General features: G+C 42.3%; 1 long non-coding RNA gene across 1 annotated transcript; it reads right to left on the bottom strand.

Annotated features, from left to right (window-relative positions):
* Positions 1-2957: 2957 nt before the first annotated feature.
* Positions 2958-3929, bottom strand: LOC140669331 (uncharacterized). The gene is made up of 2 exons (XR_012047324.1): positions 3629-3929; positions 2958-3533 (listed from the first exon to the last, which is right to left on the bottom strand). It is a non-coding gene; the product is annotated as an uncharacterized lncRNA (long non-coding RNA).
* Positions 3930-8786: the final 4857 nt, after the last annotated feature.

Genomic DNA, 8786 nt, shown 5'->3' with positions numbered 1-8786 from the left:
TACAAGGAACGAAATAAGGAAAGAGTAGACGATGAGCGGATAAAGAGTTTATACATGTATTTATATTGTTGTGTACATACGTATATATGTATATAAATTAATGAAAGAGAAGAAGCGGCAATAAGTAGCAGTTTTATAGTAGCAGATAGAAAATTCCAGTAGCACAGGACTCGAAGACAGCTCTCCAGACTCGGATCAAAGAGCGCCGACCAGGTTGAAACGACGGTGCAGTCGGGGCCCTCTCCGTCTCTGGAATAGGCCGTAAGGGGAAAGTAATAGATTGCCCCTTTCTGACTTTTATTGTACCAGAAAAAGCTTGTCAGACGCAACATCGGGAGTTCTCCCGCGCTCTCTATTACTCGACGTCGGGTAGGCACGACGAGTGGGTGGAGTTACGTCAGAAAGGGCGGAAATATGTGTGCGACAAGATTTACGGACATTTTTCGCGCACGAGAATGTACCGATAGCTCGCCAAGCTTTGACCTGATTCACGAAAGAATAGAGCGAAAAAAAAAAAAAAACGATAATACAATTCTCCCTCTATTCGCATACGAAAACACTCGTCACGAGAATCGATCGTCGTCGGACGCGGAGATTTAAGCGTAGCCGAAATTACGAACCGTTTCGTCCGTCTCGGGATGAGACCGGGAGACTCGTGTGTCTCCGACGGTAAGACGACGGCGAGGAGGAAAGGTAACGGGGTAACTTGTGAATCCTCCGGTACTCGTAACGTTTTCGCGAAGACAGCCGGGAGCTGCGGAGGTGGTCCTGACGTCTTTACGACGAGAATTCGTCTCTATAAAACTGTCCTGGTCTTCCTATACTGCACCTTCTCGCCGACCTCTCCTTTCTTCCCCTTTCCCCCGCTAACCCCCTTTTCATCCTACGCGGACTTCAGACTCCAGTTTAACGTTGATACAATGCGCTCGACGGAAACTAAGAATAGCTAGGTAGCCGTCTCTAGAAACGTACGATAAAATAGCGTGTGTGTGATGAGATGTTCGCAGCTAGCTGCAGTATAAAGGCTAAAGAGATATTTACGATGTTTGCAGAAATATTTAGGTGAAATTTAATTTAATTGAGATGAGTGAGCGAATAATATTCAACATCTTAATTATCTTAAGTCGAATTTTTTATGATGATTTTCTTATTTTTATTATGACTTTGAAAGCATTTAAATATAAAATATTCAAATGTCAAAAAATGTCAAAAATCACCTCGATATACGATTACGATTCAAACGAATACGATTCATTCATTCGAGGATATGTTTAAAGTGCAAATTAAATGGAATTTTATCGATGTCTGGTGGGTACAAAAAAAAAATCGCGAATTTATATCCAAATTTATATCTGAATGATGGTATACAATCGTTTGGTCTTTGTTAAAATCACGCTATAAAAAGTTCCGAGCGCGCCGTCTTTCTCTTTAATTTAAATCGTTTCATTAGGAGTCGCGAGAAGAGGGAGGGTCTGCCGCGACAGAGAAAACTCGACGGGCATGCGCGACAAAAATTGCATGGGAGGCATCACTGTTAAATGTTAACAACTAGAGAATTCCAAAGGAGGTGCGGTCCTTTGATATCGTTGAGGAGAGTTCGAGAGCCTCCAAGAGGTCCGGTGGAGTAGATAGGGGGGGAGGGGAGAGACCTGGTTTAAGACACATGCCTGCTTGCTAAGTAGTGGCTTCTACCGGCGCGTCTACGCGTTCTCGGCTTCCGAGCGCACTTCGTCTTTTCACATTGCAGAAGACGACGACGACGACGACGACGACGACGACGACGACGACGACAATGAGGAGGGGAAGGAGGAGGAAGAAGAGGAGGAAAGGGGGACTGATGTCGGTTCGCTTTGCCGTGCCCAGGGCTGTTCGTCTACGTCTCGGGAGGATTGATGGCCCCCGCGCTACGTGCCCGACGTATCTTCTTCTCTCGTTCTGGTCCCCCATCGCATCAACGGCCACCGAGAGCCGATCCGAGTCATCGAACATCTTACATTTATGGAATATCTCGAAATCTCTGTTTCGACGGCCGGCAATCGAGCGATTGTTGCCGTTCGCCATACTCAAGATTCAAAGTCAAGTCTTTTATCTACCGGAATATCTAACTTTGCGATGTAGTCGGAAGCCTGCTTAGGACAGATATCATTCGCTCTTGTGGCTCGCCTTGTTGTCTCGCAATTTTAAAGGAATCTTCTTTTATAAAATATATTATTGTAGTCTATACATATACGAATATTATAACAAAACAGACATCTTTGCTAGTTACAAATACTATTTAATTACGTCGACATATCATTTGTTAATGATTACATAGATCTAATTGTCTATGTAAAAATTTCAAGCGACACGTATTACATATTTGTACATATATGAGCATCGATTGCCTCATAAGATGCATTCCACGCCACTGGGAAACCGGCTGTAAAGTTTTTCTAACTACTGTCCGATAGACGAACAAGCCAGGAACTTGCATTCCAAGTGCGAGACAAGCGTGTCTCGAATCACTCGTCGCGATTCCTTGTTGAGGGAAAGAAGGCCGTGTCGATCAAAGCGTTCGAGGGCTGAGACAGAGGTGTTGGAAAAAAAAATTTAACCGCTAATGACGTTAAGAGACACTCATCTCTGTGGTGAAACGTCTCATAAATCTGGTTGACAGTGTATCCACTCTGTCGACTAAAAGATAAAATCTAGCTAAGTATTATTGATTTAAGGAGTAATTTAATTTAATTATCAATTAATTGAGCTTCATGTACTATAAAAGATATTGCTATTTGGAAAACTGGTAATATTCCTTTTCTTTAATCTACGTACGTCTATTTCTTGCACACGTTTATTTTAAATGTCGGTAAATAATATATAAAATGCATAAATAAATCCGCCATAAAAGTTTATTAGGCCAAAAATATATCGTTGCCAAGATAATTTATGTTCACGAATAAAAAGTACGTATATTATGGTTCTGGTAGAATAATAAATTTTATTAAAATTGTGTTATTTAACAAAATGCATAATAAGATTTGCACAAATCTTTCTGCTTCATCTGCATTTGTTTATTGGATGACCATGCAGATGAATCTCATAAATCCATCTTATAAGATTTTTCGGTAATTTGCATCTTTCTGAGAACATTTGGCTCGTAATACAGACGTAGAGAAAGAGGAAGGAGGAGAGGGAGAGGGAGAGGGAGGGGGAGCGAGAGGTAGTCTACAGCTGCTATCCATAATTCAGACAAACTGTATATCATCGTAAATCGCAAAGGTCTCTCGGCCAAATCTTATAATTTTGATATTTATCTTCAACTTTCTCAAAAGTGACGTAAGGGTAATGAGATGCAAATCATTTATTCGAACTTTATGTCAATGATGTACTTTGCATACGATCTGATATACAGTTATTATTCATGCTAATCATATTAACGGATTTTCATCATCCGATTATTGCCAGGTGTAACGATATATTATTGAATCGTATCAATCTCGTCGAATTATCAAATGGTAGCGGATTTTCCATGAAAGGAGAACCGGATGACGAATCTATGAATACAATAATACAACGGATATATATTATTAGCAAACAACGATTATACTGTTAGGCAATACCTCTGCGGTATCATACTAAAGAGATATACCAAATTAACTGTCAAAGTAGAAGAGATATAAATGACACGATGCTATTCACTCTATCATCAAGTTCTCGTCATCAACGTGACAGAAGTATTCATTGTGTCGCAGCACAGTCCGTCCCACTCGTTGGAACCGCGTCTCTTTCCAAAAAGAGAAGAGAAGTCGCGCGTGCACCGTAAATCGAACATCTCACAAGGCGTCGTCACTCGTCGGAATTTGTGACCGGTAAGCGGAAGAGGGATATTCGAGCGGTTGTCAGATCGCGGACATGGTCGAGCGTGTAAACCAGGCGATCGACGCTGACGCCAGGCGGTCGACTGTTGCACGCGGTGCGGTGCATTCAGCGCCCGGTTTCTCTCTCTCTCTCTCTCTCTCTCTCTCTCATTCTCTGCACGTCGCATGCTAAATATAAAAGCACCTCGCGGGTACCACACCACACCACACCACCGCACCGCTCGGTTGTATGCCTACGCCATCTTGCATGGAAGAGTCATTTGCGTTAGTCCTGCCCACAGAGGGCAGCCTGGCTCCGCCTCCGGTTGCCGGTTGTACATAAGCAGAACCATCTTTATTACCCTCGGGCACTAACCGTAAAGGAAGTGAGCTGAAGACTGTCCGATAAGAGAGAGAGAGAGAGAGAGAGACGGGCCGATGTGCTGTGGATTGGCGTACACGAGAGTAGACGAGTCGTGCGGAGAGAGAAGGAGAACGCGGCACGTCTCTCCTCTCGTCGGCCGAGATCGAGTGGCCGTTTCGTGGATCGGCTTGAAGAATTATGGTATAAAGTGGTAGGGCATGACGGTGCCGTAGGCATAGTTTGTCTTTATAACGTCTGCCCGGCCAAGGTGGAACTTCAAACGAGCCGCTGATGGCTCCAAGTGGCTGACCGGGATATAAATTCACGGCCCACCTCGCTCGTCCGCTCGACTTTCGCTCTTTCCATCTCCTTCCATGTTTAAAATCCTCTTTTCGTTCTCTTGCTCTCGTGCCTTCTTCTTCGGTCTCTTTCTTTCGGTCTTTCGATCTTTGCTTCCTCTCCTCTGCTGCTGGGAATTCACATCTCGTCTGATTCTGGATTTCATTCTTTGATTTTGAACACAATGTTATCTGCATTTTGTCGCGCGAGAATATTCATTCTCTAATCAAGTTGTAATATTTCTATTCGCAGATAAAGAGAGAAAGTAATATTTTTATGTTTCGATTCACATAAAAATCCTTCTAAACAGAAAATAATATAAACAATTTTTTTAATATTAAAATTTTTAAATAATGCTGAATAATATTAGAAGAGAATAAAAGAGAATGAATGTTAAGGCAAACGGTAAAGTAGAGAATTAAGTTGTATCATTGTTTCTTGTTATAAATCAGCTTCATATTCTTTCATATCTTTATTAAGACAGTATATTCGTTATTTACGACAAATAAATTTCTACGCGTCTTAAACGTGTATTTGTCCGTGTAAGACAAAATAAGTTGTGGCTGAAAAGTATATGAGTCAATAGCAATAAATCTATTGGAAAGAAAACAAAGAAAAAAAAAAAGAAGAGAGACGCTTCTTTTCTAGACGTAAGAAGCATCAAGGCTATGTAACCGGAATCTTATGGAAGAGCCGGTGTCATTGATACCGCAGGTGGCGTAAAGAATAGAGTAAAGACGCAGTGGCGTCAAGTCGATCGACATAAATGGATTTAGAATTCCATTTGCACGGTAGAATGTGGTGTTGTGTGGACTCTGGAGATGTATATACATGTATGTATGTATGTGCGCGCGCGCGTGTGTGTGTGTGTGTGTGTGTGTGTGTATATAACGTGATAAGTTTATTAAAAAATATTACGCATTTTAATAGAGATATATTCTGACATACAAAATTTCAATGGCCCCATGTAATGTCTTATAATATTATTTTACATTATTTATCACACACAATTGGAATAGTGACAAATTTACGATTTTTGATTAATTTACACGTTTCTTTATTTTTACCGGATAAAAACATTGATATAATAATATATGTTCGGCGAAAATGTAAAATTTATTTAGTTACTCTTTCGTACGTGTCCAACATATGCGGTATTATCGGTAGACCGTTAGTTGACAAAGCGCCGTCATTATTCAAAAGGACGCGGGCACCGGGGCAGTTTTGTAGCGGAAGACATTGGACAAATGGGGTTGTTCCGTGGACAGGCAGGTTATCTCGGTCAGTCGTCGAGTAGCCACCCCACTAAATCACTCAGTTCTCGCCCTCCAACCCGGCGAACCCTACCGTTGGCACGCTCAATCACGATAATGTCTGAATACTCGGACATGGCGTAGACTTTCAGACTTTCTTGAGAGATTGCTTTTCTTCGTCTCGCACTCACGTTTGATTTCACGAGTAAGGGATAAAAGTTCGATTTTCTTTAAAGTACAAGAGCTTTTCGAATCTCGATAACATATCGAAATTGGCCGAGAGTCATTTATTTATGACAAATAAATTTATGTACATTTATGTAAATTTATGTAAATTTCATGAAATTGCGAAAGATATATTTCATGATTTTGTAACGTTTATTCTCGTCTTTTTATACCGTTTCAATTATGTATTAGACCGCGTAGCCTCGATAACATATATTTTACAGTCATTAATTATTAATTTTAAAAATATGTTTTCCAACTTAAAAATATTTGTCTTATTGTTAGAGTGTATAGTCATATGTATATGATTTCGCAACCTTCTCGAGCTGTGGACTATTCCGCCGTATGCTATAAGCAGCAACCATCGATAATGAGTCCGCATATATTAAGCGTTGAACGAAGAAAAATGACCAACGTCAGATAGTATAAAACGTGTTAGCATATTTATTACGTGCTAATGAGTGTGCATAATTTTACAAAGACATGTTTTACTGTGCCTTTATATCATCTTGTTATGCTTCATGGTGCGCCTCGCGGGAAGCTTGCTTCGATACATACCTAATTAGGCGTGTAAAATTATAAAACATTAAGCTCTTTTCTACTAGGGGCTTTATTATTAATGACGGAATATTTGTACGAGCGGCGACACTTCATTTATCGTTTATTAACGTCATCGACAGCAACGGGTAACAAGAAACAAATATAGAGATAACGAGCGATAATCTGAATGTGACGATTTATACATATATACGCGCGGGGGTGGCGGTGGCGGTGGGGGTCCGTTCATCCTCGTCGGAAAAAAGAGCGCGTTTGAAACTTGAAGGGGAGTTATCTCGATAACTTTCCGGCGGGCGCGGCGAACTATAAACCATTGGGTGAATCGCGCGGTTTCGTCGCGGCAGAAGAAACTCAAGCGGTAAACTAGACATCCCCGCGAGGGGAAAGCGAGAGAAAACGGATGGAGGCGCGAGAGGGTAGTAGGAAAACGGAAATGGCCGTGTGGAAGCCGGGGAAAAGGGAAGAGGACTCCGGTTACGGCGGAGGTGTATGTACATAGAGATCCAGGAGCCGGGTTTGAGTGAAAGACTCGAATGGAAGTAAGCGGAAGATAGAGTATGGTGGCGGAAATGCCATGAAGGGTAGAAGAAGAAGAAGACGAAGAAGAAAAAGAAGAGGAGAGGCCGAGACGGATTAAGAGGAAAGTCTGCGAAGCGCGCAATGTTTCCGCGGCAGAAGCGGCAGCGGCAGAAGCGGCTTGTTTACCACAGCTGCTATTAGCTCTCCGTCCAGCGAGCGAGACCCGGGTTAAAGACAGGGATATTGCTTCCCTTTGTACGCGAACACCGTTTCCTTCGTTTATTTATCTTTGTCTGCCCGGCCGCTGGCAATGCGCTCCATCTCTCTACGGCTCTTTTCTCCGTTTGTTTCTTCCCCCTTTCCCCTTCCCCCTTCCCCCTTTCCTCTCCCCCCTCCCTCTTTCCTCTCATTATTCCTCTGTAGGACAGTTTACGTTGGCACCGGGACGAACCTGCGCTTTGAGGTTCCGGTTCTGACTTGCTGTCATCACTGTTCGTGTGGAGGATACCACTATCTTACGTTGGTTTCTCATGCGTATCGGCGTTTATACGCACGCGACTCTAAATTCTCGGTGCAAACACACAGCCGTCGTGTATAAAATCTTGTTTACCGCTGTAAGCGTAGCTGTGTGTTTTGACCAAGTGCTAGATATTACGACGTATAAGCGATGTAGAAAAGAGATTGAGTTTTTCAGTGTATTTTCGAAAGCTTATTCTTCTCGAGAGAATCCCGCCTCGCAATTTCTCTATTCAGATCCTGTTTACTAAACTCGAGTTGGATTTCACACGTCGCTCGTGCAACGATTATCTTGTAGATAGAGAAATACGGCGATGCGGGAAACTAGCAAAATGCGCTAATAACCATAAATCGTGTCGCGGAAGAAACGGAAATTAATCAGGTGGAGTGGTGAGACCCGGTATTATCAGCTTTCACATCAACGCCGCGGTTTTGCCCGGTCGAGAGGACCGAAGAGGGCCGAGGAGGCCGAGGAGGAGAGATTCCAAAGTCCTCCTACCACTATCCCCCTTTCTCTCACCCTCCCCGTCCTCCCGCTTTGGATCGGGGTTGGATCGTGTTGGCGGGGTTAGAATGGATTGTTGGCCTCGGGGGTGTAGATGGCTACGTACGAATTGAGAAGGGGCGGGTTTCTCCTTCCTGCTCCCTCATCCTGTCTCCTTCTCTTTCGCGCTATCCGCTCCACTCTTACCCCGTCTACCTCGTAAAGTGATCGGGCGTTTATTCGCCACGCTGTCGGGGACAAAGTGGGCTGCGCTCCCTGTCGACTGCTGCTATTTGTCTTCCGACAAGGAAACCTAAAACTACGATCCTTTTTCGGCGCTACATGAACACTATGAAAGGTTAATGTGGATATGGCACACGATCGCGCATACTGTAGGACCGAATGCACGCTGCCGGGATATTTTCAAGACGTCGACGTCGACCAATTTGTATATGTTTTCCTGCAAACTCGATCGCGTACTTTATGTCACAAGCTATTACTGTTATTACATGGACTAATTTCGATTAGTGTCAATGTTTTCACATACAAATAGACATACATACATATATATATATATATATATATATTTAGTTAAAAAAAATATATATATACATATATATATATATATTAATATGTATTAAAAATTATTCATTAAAATATATATATATATATATATATATATATAGAAAGAG

Source organism: Anoplolepis gracilipes, chromosome 9, assembly GCF_047496725.1.
Source record: "Anoplolepis gracilipes chromosome 9, ASM4749672v1, whole genome shotgun sequence".
Lineage (NCBI taxonomy): Eukaryota > Metazoa > Arthropoda > Insecta > Hymenoptera > Formicidae > Anoplolepis > Anoplolepis gracilipes.
Note: the sequence above shows the minus strand (reverse complement) of the source record. Positions and strands in the feature narration are given on the sequence as shown.